At 38.8% G+C, this 17,431-nt stretch overlaps 1 protein-coding gene across 8 annotated transcripts in view; it reads right to left on the bottom strand.

Annotated features, from left to right (window-relative positions):
• LOC132912629 (ankyrin repeat domain-containing protein 50-like) overlaps nt 1-17,431 on the bottom strand; it is a 216,429-nt gene that overhangs the window by 39,244 nt on the left and 159,754 nt on the right. Inside the window, exon 1 of one of the 8 annotated variants that reach the window (XM_060970229.1) lies at nt 8,739-8,824. The exons of the other annotated variants lie outside the window; for them this stretch is intronic. The gene's annotated coding sequence lies outside the window, so the exon portion shown is untranslated. Of the gene's footprint in view, nt 1-8,738; nt 8,825-17,431 lie in introns of those variants that run through there. 8 annotated transcript variants of the gene reach the window in all.

Raw genomic sequence — 17,431 nt, 5'->3', positions numbered from 1 at the left:
TTAATATTAAAGTTGGACCTTTTATCTTCTTCCTCTTCGGTAGAAATAAGTAGAGAAACCTCGGCGGAAGAAGGGTGAAAAGAAGAAAACTCTCTTCTATAATACGTTCCCGCTTTCTTCCTCTATATTCATCTCCTTCTAACTCCGCAACTGGTCGGGGAATCTTTACTCACAGCGCGAAAGCCACTTCAAAGATTTACAACTTACACACCGCGGGCGCAACCTCTCCGCAGGAGTATTACCGTGCCACTTCGAGCCAGGGAAATATTCGACTTTATTCGAAAATTATGCGAGAACTTGGCCCCGCAGCGGTCCTCGCTGTGCGCAGTTCCGGGCTGACGTACCAACGCGCGTGCGAGTGATCCTACAGCTCGCGCCGGGAATCTCTGTTATCCGGTATTAATGTAATTCGCCGTATAATTCAGGGTGGTATCGGGCCGCGTGGTCCGCCACGTTACAAAGCTAATGAGTTATTCCTCTCATCATCGTGAAGGCGTGCCACGCGTGCTCCTCGCGCCAATGTGTGTACCCAGCTTCGTAAACACCGGCCGGTTATTAGAAGCCGGAAGTTTAAGGGGAGTTCGCTAAATTGGTATGCCGATGGTTCCTGGATGGATGTTCCGGTTGTTAGAAGCGGGGAGAACTTCGAATAAACTTTCGCCTCGTAATAGAGCAACTTTCGGCTGGATTTCTTTTTCGGCGGGCAAAACTTAGTTTCGTACGTTGATGGATTGGAGACTTTAATAGACGTGATAGAAACGTTGGCGTGATAGATTGACGCGTTGGTAGGTGGTATTAGTGCTTCTTAACTGTTACGAGTAACTGGTACGAGAGACGCGGAGAAAAATTGCCGCAGTTAGTTCTAAGATATTCGTTCCGTTAAGCGGACGTGTTTGTCATTCGAAGTGATTTTCATCAAGTGCAAGGCAAGTGCTGGTTTATCGTATCGTTAGAATCCTCAACTTCGCCGTAAGAAAATCACCTCCACTTCAATTCTCCATGGAGAAGAATATATAAAAATTGCACGAGTATTATTACATCGAATACGATACAATCAACGAGAATAAAGAAATTGGTACGAAGATTTGATCGACTTATCAATCGATTGTTTCTAGCGTTTCAGTGATTTCTGCAAGATATATAGTCACGATGAAACTTCTGATTGCTTTACATAGCACGAACGATATATCCGTCAAAATTTTCTATGGCGAGTGTTTGAATATTTTTATGAACAACCATATATCATATTTTGCTACGACGAAATAAATTGTTTCTCTATTTGCAGAAGGAAAATCGAACGAACGATTAAACACCAAAGGACACATTGTATGTCGGCGGATCAGCGGAATGCAAATTCTCTAGGAACACTGATAAAACATAATGCAATTGTATAGAGGGCGGTGTGCAAGCCGAAATCAACGTAAATTGTTTGAGGATATCAACGCACCAATTGTAGCTGGTTCGTGGCTCGTGATCGATCCGCGGTATTGACTATTGGCGCAACTGGTAACTAGCCAATCTGCTACGTCGGTCAGACATCTGATTACGAACAGTAATTAGCGGTGGATCGGTATACCTGTGTTGACTGTCACTGTACGAGTAAACTTTACTCCCTCCCCCACCCTCCTCCTCCCGTAACGCATAAATACGAACGACGCGATCGAACTTTAGAAACGCGAAGCTTTCGTTCTCGTTTCCACGTATAGGGTGGATCGAAAATCCTGGTACAGGACGTGAAGTGATTATTCATGAAAAAGTAAGTGAAAAACGTAAAACAAGAATTTTCGATACGACGCTTCGTTTTCGAGAAAATCGACGATGAAGTTTAGTGGGGTGAGTGCGCACTTGAAACGTAAGAGCGCCAAGCGCACGAAACTTGATGGTTGATTTTCTCGGAAACGAAGCCTCGTATCGAAAATTCTTGTTCTACGTTTTCGATCTGCTTTTGCGCGGAGAATCACCATCTTTCGGATTTTACCACGATTTTCAGTGCACCCTGTACATCGTCGACAGTCGATACGACGACGAGGGCGAACGTGCTTAACGCAGCGAAATTCCAACATGGAAATGGTGTGTTTTAAACATTCGTGCGTACGAGCGATCGTAAAGATGACAGCGATTTGCCGACTACGTGGAAACGCTGTCGTCAATTTATTCGTTTCACGTTCGTCCGCGATCCAGGTATTTCACGGCTCCAACCTATAATATAATCCAAGTCATTTCTCTTAATTGGAGGTTAAGCGACATCGACGTGGCCAAAGGGTTCCAGTTTCCCGCGAATTCTTCATTGTATCTTTCCACATTGCCAGCCGGAATGAATTGGTTCTTTTACGAGCCCAAAGCTCTCGAAGGTTTCGAGCCTCTCGAAGGCTTATCGTAAAACGACTTTGATACATGAAAATGATTTCGGCGGTGCTCTTCGAGAAAAGTAGCTTCCCTCGTCTAAAGGGAATACCTGACTTTTTATCGATAGGTTGTTAACAGACATTTATGCAAATTCACGTATTTATAAATTAATAGAGCAACAGTACCTAGCAAAAATTTCTTTTGATTACCAAATATTACAAACGTGCGTTTTTGAACTTTGAAACTTTTCATAGACGCGTAAAGGTTTACGAAAATTGAACGTCCCTCGTTGGGAGAAGAGAATTTCTCTTTCGAATTTTCGCCAATTTTTCGCGCGACAGCGTCCAATCGTCGCGCGTGCGCGTTACGTCATCGTTAATCTGGCGGCAGATTTTTTAACCCATTTTCTCTCTGCTTTCCCGTTTCCTTCGGTAACGTTGTGCCAACTGGAATTGAGAAATAACGATCTCGACGGTTGTATGCAAATATCGGAAAATAAAGTGCATTTCGTACTCGTAACCGGTTCCAAGCGCGAAGCTTATATGGAACGGCGGAAACATTATCGTATCGCGATTTTTCTCCCTCAAGAAAAGTACGCGATAGTTTGCAACGGCGATATTAATAATAAACGTTATTGAATGTAAAATGAACGATATAGTTCACGAGCGAAATAGATTGTTATCGGTTATTCAGACTGCGATGAATATTATGAATTTCAGGGAATTTTAAGCTCTTTATCTTTTTCGCCTATCGGTAGAAGACAGTACGCGCATACGCAATGAAGCCAATTATACGCACATTTTAAAGCGCTTAACCTGTTAACGAACGGGTAGAACCAGTTAATTTGTGTTATTTGGCTTGTTAAATATCGCGAAATTGATAATTTGTTTATTCAACGATTGGTTGTTTTTAATACCCCATTACATTTCTACTGTGTATATATTACACGTATTCTACGTATCATATTATTAATAAATCATATTAATTCATTCGTCGAAACACTCATCATTCTTCGAATAATAATTTATATCGTTAGTTTTACATTAAAATAATATTCTTTATTTCCAGTCTCACGGCTAAGAAATGGACGAGATTCGACCGATTCTACCCGAACAAATAATTTCCATTCGCTCGAATCTCTCGTTTTCATGCTTTTAAATCATCCAAACATCTTGTAGTACAAGAAAAAAAATTTTTAATCAAGAAAACAATCTTCTAGTTATCGCGTCAAACTCGTGTCGCAGCTGAGAAAATTGTTCCGTAACGAAATTTTAACGCGCTAATTACCTACGAAACGCGCTGCTCCGCTGTAACATCAGCTCCTCTCGGTGCCGATGTTTTAATCGAACTCGACAACAAAGGTAGCTCGTAATTACCGCGTTATTAGAGTCGGATATAAATCCACGTTGCGTTAATAGGAACATGGAGCTCGAGTTGCATCCCAGAGCGCACTCACGTCAGCCAGCTTCTCCTCAATGAAATTCTATTAAAACGAACCCAGATTCCGCGGTCAGATTAATCCCGCTGTCAGTCTTATCGCGCTTACCTCTCACTAGACTTGATTCTTCCTTAGTCACGTTCACGTATCGCCTGCTGATTAAGTCAGTCGTTCGACAAAATTGCTAATAACATAATATGAAATCGGGGAAACAAAGATGATTTTCTCATACTCTTCGAAATTATACTCAGCAAGAACTCTGACGTTCAGCCTATTAGCCTTCCTCTGTAGATTTCACTTACTTTCCTTTCTAAAGATCGCTCTGACTTATTTTCTCCAGTCAGAATTCTGCCAATGAATATTTAGAAGAAATCAGCTTCTTTAATTCTCTATTGATCCTGTTAATTTTTCCTACGAGCACAACGAGCGTACATGCTACAGAACATAATAACCAATGGTCCATTAATAAACCTAAATATCCGATAGGCTCGATTTAAGACTTATCGTATGTTTCAAACTACTGTTCGTGCTATATATCGTAATAAGTTTCTTTAGTAAATGTAATATTTAAATATGCAGTAATTTTCTACATACGTTTCCAGATTTAACGAAAATAATCAGAGACGGTGGTGTCTGGTACGTGTCAACGATATCTTAAAACGTCTTACGTATAACACACGCGATATATAAACGAAACTTTTCCACGGTAACCGTTGAAATACTTTCGCGAGCCGCTGTAGTTACAAGTAGGATATATTTTGTTTAATCGCTTTATTAAAACTTAAGCGACTTCAACCGTACGAAAACCAGTTATACTTGTAACTCGTGCAGTGTCCAAAAAATCGACTCGTACCGTTGCGCGTGTAATTCATTTATGATAATCGATTGCCATAATCGTTCCACGCAACGTTACCAATCGAAGGTCACTAAATAAAGTTGCCAGGTTCATAGGAGGGTTTCAATTAAACTTTAATTGGTCGCATCGGCGAATTTCCAGATTTCGCGGCCAGATTACATATCGCCGGCTTGCCTTATCGCGATTGCAGAGGGGGGTACTTTACTGGAGCACGATAATCTATAAGCATTTATCGATTAAACGTTCCCTTGGTCCAACGCGCGCTAAAATAGAGTGTTGCGAGCGGAACAAGCCGGCAGCGATGCAAATAGCCTATGCGGAATGCAATATGCAACAGCACGATCGTTTTCGTTCGGTGTCATTATCGGAAATTAAGCGTCTCATTTTCATTCGAATATTCCAATGCTTCGTCATCCGGTGGCCGATTAATTTGCATCCTGTTTTTTCGCTCGAATGACCACCACGTCGCTTGTATTATAAGGTTAGACGAAAATCGGTGTTTCATGATTATTAAAGTGGCTGGTAATTATGCCTGATGTATCGGCTATTTATTTAATCGACATATAATTATAATAAAATGTAAATGTATGTAGATATTGGATCTTCCATATGAATGAATTATATCAATATCATACAAAATTACAATTTCTCTGAAATCATTCGCATTATCAGCAACAGTCGAGAGACACTTCTTTATTATCTTTTAAGAACTTCTAGCTTATTCTTCAATTTACATCAGCGAAATTGCTTAAATTCTTTTATCGTTTAAAAGGTCCTGGTGTATCTTCGAACAGGTAAGAGTAGAAAATTTCATGCTGAATCTAAATCGAACGTATTAAAATGGATCCTAGAACAGGAAACGTCGTGAATTTTCTTTAAGAACTCCCTTGTATAGCATACAGGGTGTTTAATTTTAATTTGTAAATGAGAATTGTTAAAGCATCTGCTGTATATGGAAAATATTCCGACAGAGATTGAATGGTTTCGAGAGCGAGATAATCTGGTGTAATTAATTTTTCTGTAGATGGACAAGTAGAGATTATACGAGGGTGACGTACGTCTCTTGATATTCTGTATAAAAAATTATTTACCAGATATTTCCACTTTTATCTCGCGAAACACGCCATACGAAATACAGGACAAAGGCGCAGTTTAATTAACACAAACGTGCATTCAAAATTATATCACTTCATTTAAGAAAATGTACGTTACCTTCGTGTTATCTCTGTGCGTCCATTCACAGATAAAATAGTTACACCAGATCATAATCACCTGGAAACTACCTCGACCTCTTGTCCGAACCATTGTTTCTATATGACGGACAGTTTACCGGTAATTCGCACTTCTAAATAAAAATCGAACAGCCCGTGCAAAATTGTCATTTCTTTCAATTATTTGCTTGCCATGAGACAATTGAAAGTTTTCTCGAATGTAAAATGAAAAATCTGTCACTGTCCGGAAATTTTCGCGCACAGCTTCACGTACTCGTACGCATCCTCGGTGATCGCAAAGAGAAGGAAACTGGAACTCGTTACTCTGACATTCGCGATTACGCAACGTTGCAAATGGCCATTAGAAATATTCAGCTTGCCAGTGCCAAATCACCGTGGCAATTTGAATTTGCCACAATGTTTATTCCGCGCTATTCCACCGCGTCGCGTTCCACTAACAGCGTGGAATTAATGCGAGATAGCCGTGGCGCGTATGAAATAACGCGTATTAAATAACCCCGGACAAACTGAACACCGGCGACAGATCGTTAACCCGCGGGGCCAAGAGCGGTCGAATAATTTCCGTGGCCTCTTATAATTGGCCGGGACACCGCTGCCGGACGCTTTAACAGCGCTTTATTTTAACCCGCTGCTCCTCCCATTCATTCCCTCCGGATAAATTAATAATTAATAGATAAACACCGGTGAACGCCGATTATATCCTGCAACCGCGGACCGGTTCGATCTGCTAATGTAACAGGCTGCCGATAATTTAAGCGGTCGCCGCGAGAGATCATCGGTCACGTTCTTCCTTTACCCATTTTATACACGTCGATGAGCAGCATCGCGGATTCTTACGCGAATCTAAAATTTTCACCACGCGAGTTTGAGAAATCGAACTTGGGCGGAGATTTCGTTCGCTCTTTACGGGTTACGACCAAGTACTTTGGATATCTCGTGTATCCTCCCACGTTACGCGCGTCTTGTCTATATCTTCGCACGTTTACGACGGAAATCTGCGATCTATCGACGAACGTTCGAGGTTGAACTCCCAGTTACAGTGCGTCTGTCGTGAGAATCGAAGAAATCCAAGAGTCGAAGAAGAATTCTTTGAATTCCGGAGACCGGAGCTTGAAGTTCGCGCGACGACCGACGCGTTGTTCGCATTCTTCGCCACGTTTTCGACGACGAGGCAAGTTTAAGGACGACACAATTTAAGGGATAGCTCCTTTTTGTGATCATTACGCTCGGATCCTGTAGGCTGAGAGAAAATTTTTGAGTCGCGCGTTCGAGAGACGCGGAACGTAGCTCGGCGAAGAAGGAAGCGAAAAGTCAAAAAATTAGGAGAGCAAGGGGAACTTGAAAAACTGGATCATTAGCGAAATTAGACCGGAAGAGGATTGGGAATGAGAGAGACGGGACTTCGGTGTATTGGGAATGCACCGCGAGCGTGCGGTGCAGCAACAACCGACGACAATCGTTAGGCATTCGAGCGAACCGCACGTGACCGAATCGGGAATTCCGTGGATGGAGTTGGCCGGCGCTCGCTTACGCGATTATTTCGGGGCACGTACGGCCATTGGACTTTTAGCTACGACTTGGAAACGTCGAAGAATGTTTTGAAGGAGAAGGGTGGCGGGAAAACACGATCGTTCGAGATCGTTATGGGCCTAACGTCTGTTCGAAAAGACGACTTTCTCGAAACGCGACGTGGGCGAACTCAACGCGACTATCGTTGCGAATTCGACGTAAATAACTTTGCTCTTCGTTGGTGTAAACGACCAGGTTACTCGAGAAGTTACACCGGTTTAAATGCGATCGTTCGAATCACGCGATGGTTTGATCATCGTTCGGGCAGCTCTTCGGATTACGGCCGTTTCTCGGGATGTTCCCTTCTTCCGATTATCGCGATTTCACGACCTACGAGTTTTACTATACGCGCGTCTAAATTCCAACCAACGTTGAATGGAAAATGAATTAAACGAAGGGCGCATTTTTCGAGAAACGTTCTATTTCGATTTAATATCTTCCAAACCACGGATAACCACATTTTTTAAGACATTCGAGCTTCTTACTTTCGAACATTTCGGAGAATTTTCGACGATTTTCGTCCTAATCCTTTCGAAGAAACTTTAATAATAGCGATAACTTCGATGTTTAGCGGGTTGCGAAGTCGCGCTAGTTCTGTCTACGTAGCTTATTGATTGATGCTGTAAAATTACAAATTATCGAAATTTAAATTTTCGACGCGTAAAACATGTTATAAATATTTCTTCCATCATCGATATAACGTCGGATCGAACTAAGCTACAAATGTAATCTTTCTGTCGTATTTGATTTCTATTCGACAAATATTTTGAGAAGCTTCTACCTCCGTTTTTATCTACTTTCTTTACTTTACTTTATCTACTTGCAATATGCCTTTAACAAGATATTGTACACATACGTGTAATTACTTTCAAGATAATGCAACTACTTTCAACGTAACGAGAAAATTCGATATGCAGAGAGAGCGCGTGCAAAATCATTTATCTAAAGTTTCATCGTTTCTCGTTGCAAGTAAAAGATCCATCTTCTTTGATGTCATTTTACCCTACGTGAAAAGCGAACTTCACGCGCTATCGATTTTACAGGTTTCTCGTAGATATCGCGGTTCTGTAAACGAAAGAAACTTTCGACTCTGAATACCGAAACTTCCGGAACACGATTTTAGCAGATACTCCGCAAGAACTCCTCGATTGTACTTCGCAACGACAAAGGAACGTTCTTCGTTCACGGACCACTTAGAATTGCATTTTTAAAGCAAACTACAAGCTTCCATTTTCGCTGTAAAAGCTTACCAACGCTCGGTAGAAGCATCCCAAGTCTAATTTCTAGTACCTAATACCTTCCTCTACCAGCCTCTTAACCACTAAACGTCCTTCATCTCCATCGTTCTTCGCTGTTCGCATCCGTTGGTCCACCGATTATGCTCGCCCCTCGCTCGAAAACGTTACGACCACCTGCAACCCTCAAAAAGAACTTTCCCCTCTTGCTCCTTAATATAGAGCCAGGGCAGGACCCGGTGAAGAAGGAATAAATTACAAATTACGTACAAGATCGTCCCTCTACCACCATCCGCGGGCTAATAAACGAGGAATTCAGGCAGCGTCGCGCGAATATTAATTACCAAAATTGTGGACGGCGCGTTAATCCACCACCCTGTCCTGGTTGTTTCGCCGTGGCGAGCGGAAGTCCGTAGTCGTCTTAAGTTAATATCGCGGCCTCGGGCCGTGTCGGAAATTGCGGCTGAAGTTGGCCAGAGGAGAGCAATGATTAAAGTCTCGCGATGCCACCCTCTTCTGCAGCCGTAGTCTTCGAGAAGGTTACCGGCAGACGAATCAATTAGTCTGACCGACGAGCTGACCGGCTAATTGCAGGGTCAGGGAGCTGGAAAAATGCCGAGGAACTAAGGTCGCCGTGCCTTCGACCGGGGAAAGGAAGTTGCTCGGAGAAAGGCGGGACGTTTTTCTGACGGGCTCAGGCAACCGGGGAATTTTAATATTAGTTCGGCCGAGACAAAGACGTTTCTTATATAGGTTGATGATAGTGTGAGTTGTATATATATATCTTTTATTTATTCTTTGGCCTCACAGCGTAGAAAAAGGATTTGGCTCACGAGTTTCTGATTCTCACAGGTTCTCGTAACTTATTTAGAGCATACGTCGGAAGATTTTTGCTGATCTACACGCACAATATAATTTAATTTCCTGGATCTGTACAATACACACTATCCTATGCTTCATCTATTTACTGTATACTGTAAATTGCCACTGATTCTTTTCTAAGCCTGTCGCGTTAGACACACGATTCTTTCGTCTATTTATTAGAAAATATTCTACTCGAGGAAGAAATGAAATCGTTGTTGATATAGCGATATTTCCTTTCGATCTTCTGGGCAGGTTTTCGGGAAAAATGTCTGCGAATCTTCGTGTTTTTAAATAACCTCCTATTTTCCTGTCGTTTTCGAACGTGCGATATTTTCCGTTGGAAATTTTTGTCAAGACGCCGAACGTCTTCTTGTTCGTTGAAACGTAATTCAAACGTACAAACGTTCGAGATGCAGTGTTGGTTTAAAAATCATACTGACAATAAATAAACAGAGTAGAGAATGGTTTTCTTGATCTTTCCTCTTAAGTCAAAGATAATTGATAATTGTGTAACTAACAGGAATCGTTAGCCAGCATGGGCCACCACCGTCCAAGGTTAATATACGGTTAACGCGCAATTTAATTCGCGGAAGCCAGACGCACATAAATTCCAATCTGTAACAGCATCGTTAAAAAAAAAAAAAGAAGCAATCCTTTGATCCTGTTTATTCATCCACTCAATCTTCATTACCATTACTATTGTTTCGATCACTGTTCCCCAGAATCAATTAGCATAGAATGAAAGGAACGCAAAGGAAACGTCATTCGGGTTCGTTTAACGACACTCGAGATGATCATCTTCCGAAAATATATGATTCGAACGTTTCAAATACCCGGTCGCTGTCGTCAATCGCGATCGTCGATCACGATGCTCCCTATTTCCTTTTCCATCGACTCCGAACACCATAGAAGAAGATTACCTTCGTAAAATAAAAATATTTCCAGCACTTTGAACGCCCAATCGATGCCGTTTCTTCTTGCAATCTACAAAGTGCTATGCCCTACATTTCTCCTTTTACCAATTTCTAACGCCATTAAGAAAGTGACTATCTTTGTGACGTAAAAGCAATTCCAATAATTCGAACGTTCGATTAATCGTATCCGCCGCTGTTTCACTTCGCCACGTTCGCTTGCTCATAAAATTCCATATAGATATTAATTAAAAATCAATCTCGCGATATCGCCAGTGACCAGAGACCAGAGGCAATTAGTCGAACGTTCGATTAATTAGACAGTCGAAACGAGAAACTTGGAGCCTCTCGCGGTTATCGTTGGCAAATCGTTTCGAGGTACTTTTCGCGGCCCTCGATCGGCTACAATTAATTCCACGTGATTAATTACGACCGGCACGCAATCCGATTGATCGTCGTGTGTCGGCGACGAAAGATTAAGAATCGTCGAATCCTGTCTTGTCTTGGTATTCCTCGTGCCTCTGAACGACACACGATAATTTATTCGGTGCCATTAGCTTCGCCTCTTAGCGGCGGCGGTTCGTAAATGAGCTTTCACGTTAAAATAGCTCTTGTCTTTGCCCTGCTTTTTGCCTTTTATACGAGCGCGCTGGTCCCGGCGAATCCTTTTGCCGACCCTTTGTGCAAAATGCGCGTTATTAATTTTGATGCAAAGGAAGAAAGGCCGGGACGATGTAGGACGAGGATTATATCTGCCAGATTTTTCACAACGATTGATGCATTTAAGGGAAAGGTTTATTATTATTAAGAGCAGCGATATCACAATGGCAATTTTCTTTTTTTCTCGAGTTGCTATTTAGTAGCTGTTACGTTAAAACAATATTATTATTGACGTATTGGTTGCTAATTTAGCTGTCAGTCTCGAAAAACATTTAAACCGTGTTCCGGTAACGGGAATTTTCTTACAGTAGCTCCGTTTAGGCTATCATTTTTGAAATTTTATTACTAATTTACAGATTAGTGCGAACGAACGTAAGATTCGTTTCGTTACTCGATACGATAACATCGGAAAGGAAATCTAAACGAATATTAAAATATTATAAGTTTCGATAGATAAATAATTATTATTAAAATATAATATATACCTGATACTTGAGATTATGTTTTCTGGTGGATTGCGCGATTGGAAAATGTAGCGCATAGCATCGAACGTAATATCGCGAAGAGGCAACCGAGTAGGCAGGCAGTAGGAGGGCTTCTTAAAATTAATCTAATCAGACGTGGCACGGCGCGCCTAAGTGGATTCGTACATTAACAGAGAGAGAGCGTTTAGCGAAGGTGGCCGAGGCAGTTTCCAGTCTCTAGACTTTAGATTTACCTAGCCCTTCTATTACAGCCGTTCATTGACTTACCGAATAATTGATAATTACCTACTACGTGTTTGCTAAAAAAGCATCTACTCACTTTGCCGTACGGTGGTGAAATTTTCCTACCACTTACGAGGTGTTCGATTTAGTTCTATGGGTTTTCTAAATCTTCTACCTTCGATAAATATTTTTATCTCTCTACGGATCGTTTTATAGAAGCTGAGAATTTTCTTCGCCAATTTCCTAAAGTTTCTTTCTGAAAAAAATACTTTTATCTTCTTACAAATCATCTTATATTGGGTTGGCAACTAAGCGATTGCGGATTTTGTCAATATCACCTAATGACAAAATCCGTAATCCTTTAAAACTCAGAATTTTCTCATTCAAACGTATAAACTTCTACGTATATAAATGCTTCTTTCTAGGATTCAGTGAATTATCGCTCACGAGGATGAATAATTGTTTCATCGACATAAACGGAGGTTCCGAAATGCGAAAATATTTTTAACAATCATTCGTCGAATCGTTTCTTCCAACGTTCGTCGATTTACCTCAGGATACCGCACTTGATTATTCTTTTCGTTCCACGCTTGTCAATATATCCGATCGTTAAAATCGTACGCTTGGAAGAACGTGAAATTCAAAAGCTTTCTCTTCTAATTGAAATCTAATTGTGGAAGTGGTCGCCATTTCTAAGAAAACTCTACATCTGGTCTTTAGTTTTCTCAAGCACCGAAGCCATCAATAGCGCATAGACAAAAGACTGCGTCGAAGACAAACGATATACGGTATACATGCAACGTTGGCTTCAGGGTTTTTCAGCCATAGGGTAACGCTGCTAGCGTGCGGATCTGGATCAGTTCGATTATATTCCGAACTTTGTACTTACACTTTAATATTAAAAAAAAATATATATATATATATTTTCTACCTTAGAATTTATCCACGCGTTCCTTTGTATTCACATACATCCAATAACCTTAAGACTAATAAATTATTCCAATGAAATATTATGCATAGAAGAACGAAATTATTCGAAGCCTATCAAAAATCATATTAAATTGTATTCGTTTAACGTATCGAGGCCTGTTACAGTCCTTTCGTATATGCGCCAGACATCGAACTGTTATCAGATAAATTTGAAATAGTGGAGTTCATGTCCGTAATTTAAATATTTTAGTTACAAATAACCATTACACAAACGATTGAAATTGTTTTGATGGGAATTTTGTTCGATTGTATGGGAGTTTTGTTTCGGTTGCAAATAGCCATTATCGACGATAACAAATTTTTCCTGTTATATTCGACCATTGACTGAGGACAGGATGGACTTGAGTGGCGTTAAATGAGATTCCGTGTCTCTTGTTCTAAAATACCGAACTCGAAAAAGCTCAATGATTTGTAACATCGCGTCGCGACGATTGTAATTATGTTAAATGCATACCCTTTGATGTGGTCCGTTTGAACGTGGCTTGAACGCGATACGTTTATTCAAACGAAACTTTAGCTAGTGGTCGATCGAATAAACTTTGTCGAACTCGCCTATCTCGGCATGTGAAATTATGCCACGCTATTATACGAACAGAAAATCGTAAGTACATGGTAAACGCACGAAGTATTTGTCGCGCGACAAATTCAGGTACAAGTAAACGGAATTCTACTGTATATTAAATGCAAATTACAGACGTTATTACATAAAATAGTAATTAAATTGATAATTCGACTAAAACCACGCTCTAACGTAATCTTATAGTGGAAACTAAAACGGAGTTGTGTGAAAGCAGATTTGTATATTTAATAATTCATTGTTTGTTAAATTAAAACGATATGTAATTGGAATTAAGTTGAGGCGATTTATAATTAAATTTAAGTTTAGTTAGGAAATTCTGAGAAGTCTGCAATTATTATACATTGCAATAGCATACGTGTGCATTCTTCTTCTTTTGAGACAGTTGATATTCTTGAAGTCTAGTTAACTTCGTAGTACGATTATATTTCTCGTAAAATGGTATTTAATGGATTAACGATAGATTGAGAATAGATCAACGATGAGTTAGAACAGTTACGAGTCAAAGACTTGCACCACGGAAGCGTACATTTAGTTTTAGCTGGTGAAAAATATGAAAATTATAAAAGTGATTATCGTAAGAAATTGCTAAAGGCGTTTATTAGTAATAGCAATTGGAAAATTATTTAATTTAATCGCGGTATAATGGAAAGATCAATTTTCACGATAAAGGTAACGATCGCGCATCGTCACCTCATCATCCTAACCGAAATGTCGACGACGGTTTATCAACAGGTATATAAGGAACGACCGATTCGCGCGTAAGATCATTTCTGTTGTTATTTCCGGCCCGCGAACGTCGAATAAAAAGAGTTCTTAAGAGGTAAGAGTATGTACTTATTGATAATTTAATTATTAATTTATATCATTTAAGCTATGAATTTATAACGTTTAGGCTATTTATTTTTAATAATTATACTATTGTAAGCTATTAATTTATAATGTTTAAACTATTCATTTATAATAATTATACCATTAATTTAAAACAATTCTACTGTTAATTTATGGCAATTATGCTAATAATTTATAATAGTATACCATTAATATAAAATAACTCTACTATTAATTTCAAAAAATGCTATCGTTAATTTATAATAGTTACACGATTAATTTATAACAATTCTACTGTTAATTTATGGCAATTACGACAATAATTTATAACAATATACCATTAATATAAAATAACTTTACTATTAATTTAGAGCAATGCTATCGTTAATTTATAATAGTTACACGATTAATTTATAAAATGTACCATTAATTTAAAATAATTGTACTCTCAATTCTCAACAATTGTACCGTTAATCTGAAGCGATTCTATTATTAATTTAAGACAATTCCTCTGTTAATTTATAACAATTTTTACTGTTAATTCATAACAGTTACACCATTAATTTATAACGATATCCCGTTAATTTAAGACAGTTATTCTCTTTACTTATAACAGTTACACCGTTAACCGATAACAATTCTACTATTAATTTAAAACAATACCATCAAATCGTAACAATTAAATTAATAATTTATCTTGTTAATCTTTATACGTAGCAGGCACGTAGAAAGAATCGTGCTAAAATCACCGATGCTACCAGCATTCTCAATATCTTCACGAATTAATAAATCCCAATACTCGCCACTTCTTTATATTATCAAATAATTGTACATCTTCCGCTCTCGATAACACAAATAACGATTACTCGTGAATCAAATACAACACGATCACGTTTAAAAACCTTTTACGTAATCTATCCAATTCATTCTGCCCGATCATGCTGCAATTTCCGCTCTCCAATTATGAAACAACCGACACGTATAACGTACGATAGATATTTTACCGATAAATAGAATTAATTTCTGATATACGTATAATGGGACCCGAGCGTAGTCACCTCCCCGTGGTGGGTCCCGGTAATTGCTATCGTTTTCCAAATATTCATGCTCGAAATACCACTGCAAATATTAGAAAATTAATATAACATTGATTTTCCTACTACATATAATGCATACACATACAGTAAATACATACGTTATACCATTTGCAAACTGATACTCGTATTAACATCTCATCATCGCTACATGGTAAAGCGATATGAAGCTAAAAACTACGTTAATACAGTCCAGTTTAGACCATGCAAAATTCAGAATTTTTTTTGATAATCCACACTGTACTGACAATTCGTCATGGGGCGCCGTGGGATATCGCAAGGCCATCGTGGGATGTGTGCGTCTTAATTTTGATTAATCGTAAATTAGATATGCGTAGGTAGTAATCTACGATTTATCGCATAATCTCTGCGATGATTTATGTAATCGTCGTACGCCAGATAGAAGATGCGACGTACTGTATGCTTTGCTTTTAAATTTGCAAGGATCCACGTAGTTGTTTTGCGGGAGATGAAATATGGTGCTTAGTGTAGGCTTATTTGGAAGTTTTAGGTTTAAGTGTTAGTTTTAATGGCAACTTAGAAAGCCAACGTGGGATACGCGCGTCTTAGCTTTAATTGATCGTAAGATAGAGAGAGAGATATATAGTAAATTATTATCATCCGCAGTGGGACGTCGTGGGACATCGTGAGATAGCGCAGGGATATCGAGGGATGTGTGCGTTTGAGTTAAAGTCTTCGATACGAAAGGCTGCCACTAGGGCTGCGATCTAATGTACTTTAGTTTAAGTAGCTTTTAGTGCTAAAATTGAGATTAAGTTAATCGTAAACCTCGTCAGTGGACGGCGAGGGTTACAGAGAGACTTATTCCTCGTTTTATGACTCGTTAGTTTTACGCTTTAGCTTTAAGACTCGATTTGAAGTCTAATTTTTAAGCCTTAATTTTACATCTTAATTCTAAGATTTAAGTTTCAGTTCTAAGTTGCGTCGTTACTTTTTAGACCTACTTTTAGGTCTTAGCTTCGAGCTGCATCGTAAACATTCTTATCAAGTTTTAATCTTAAGTCGCGTCGTTTGTTTTATGCACTAGTTCTAGTATAATTGCGAAGAAAATACAGAGACGAAAATATCGTAGAGAAGATGGAAAGTCATATTTTTATATTTCAAATGTATGAAATTATAATTTTCTTTGAAACTAATCAAACGAATCGTTCAACTCCGCACTGTAATTTGTTACTTTCATAGTGAATAATAAAATGCGTAAATTGTATAATTAACTTTTTCGTGGTGTATACGAATACTAATTAGTAGCGATGTTAACAACGATTAATAAAAGTCGATATCAATATCGTAATCAGGAAAAATTTTCGTCGTCGATGATGATTACCGATAAGCAAAATAAAATTCGGGCTATAGGTAACGATTGCTGTTAACCAAAAAATATTCCGGTCATTTATATCGGTTACTGGTAACCAAAATTAGATTTTCGTCGTAGACAATCGGTTACTGGTAGGCACAAAATATCGCGATCATTCATAAGGTTATTCACAAGCAGAATATTTTAGTAATATCATTTTTTGAGAAATGTCTTCAAATTCTATCGACTGAACTGGCTTCCATTTAAATAGAAATTAATTTCTCTTCCAATGATCCTTTTGTGTTTCTCTTTGTTTATTTATCTTAATCTATTCCTTAAAGTTAAATCTTAATTCTCTATCCATCCAAATGGACCTATAATCTTCATTTATTGTTGAAGTTGCTGTAAGAATATGAAAAAATATCTTCAAATTCTATCGACTGAACTGGCTTCCATTTAAATAGAAATTAATTTCTCTTCCAATGGTCTCTGTGTTTCTCTTTGTTTATTTATCTTAATTTATTCCTTAAAGTTCAATCTTAATTCTCCACCCATCCAAATTGACCTATAATCTTCATTTATTGTTCAAGTTGCTGTATATCTTCTATATATCAGTCTTTGGTTTCTCTATTCGCTCGCGTAGAAAGCTCTCAATTTTATGCTTCTTTTTGCGAAGTTTGCCAGTTTCCATACTCGTTTTTCCTTCATCATTATTGCTATTTCTGTCCATTTCTTACTTCTCAGTGCGATTAGTCTGACTACTATATATATATATATATATATTGTGTATTCGCCTAGTATGAGTT

Source organism: Bombus pascuorum, chromosome 1, assembly GCF_905332965.1.
Source record: "Bombus pascuorum chromosome 1, iyBomPasc1.1, whole genome shotgun sequence".
Lineage (NCBI taxonomy): Eukaryota > Metazoa > Arthropoda > Insecta > Hymenoptera > Apidae > Bombus > Bombus pascuorum.
This window is presented reverse-complemented; position numbering and strand designations above follow the sequence as displayed.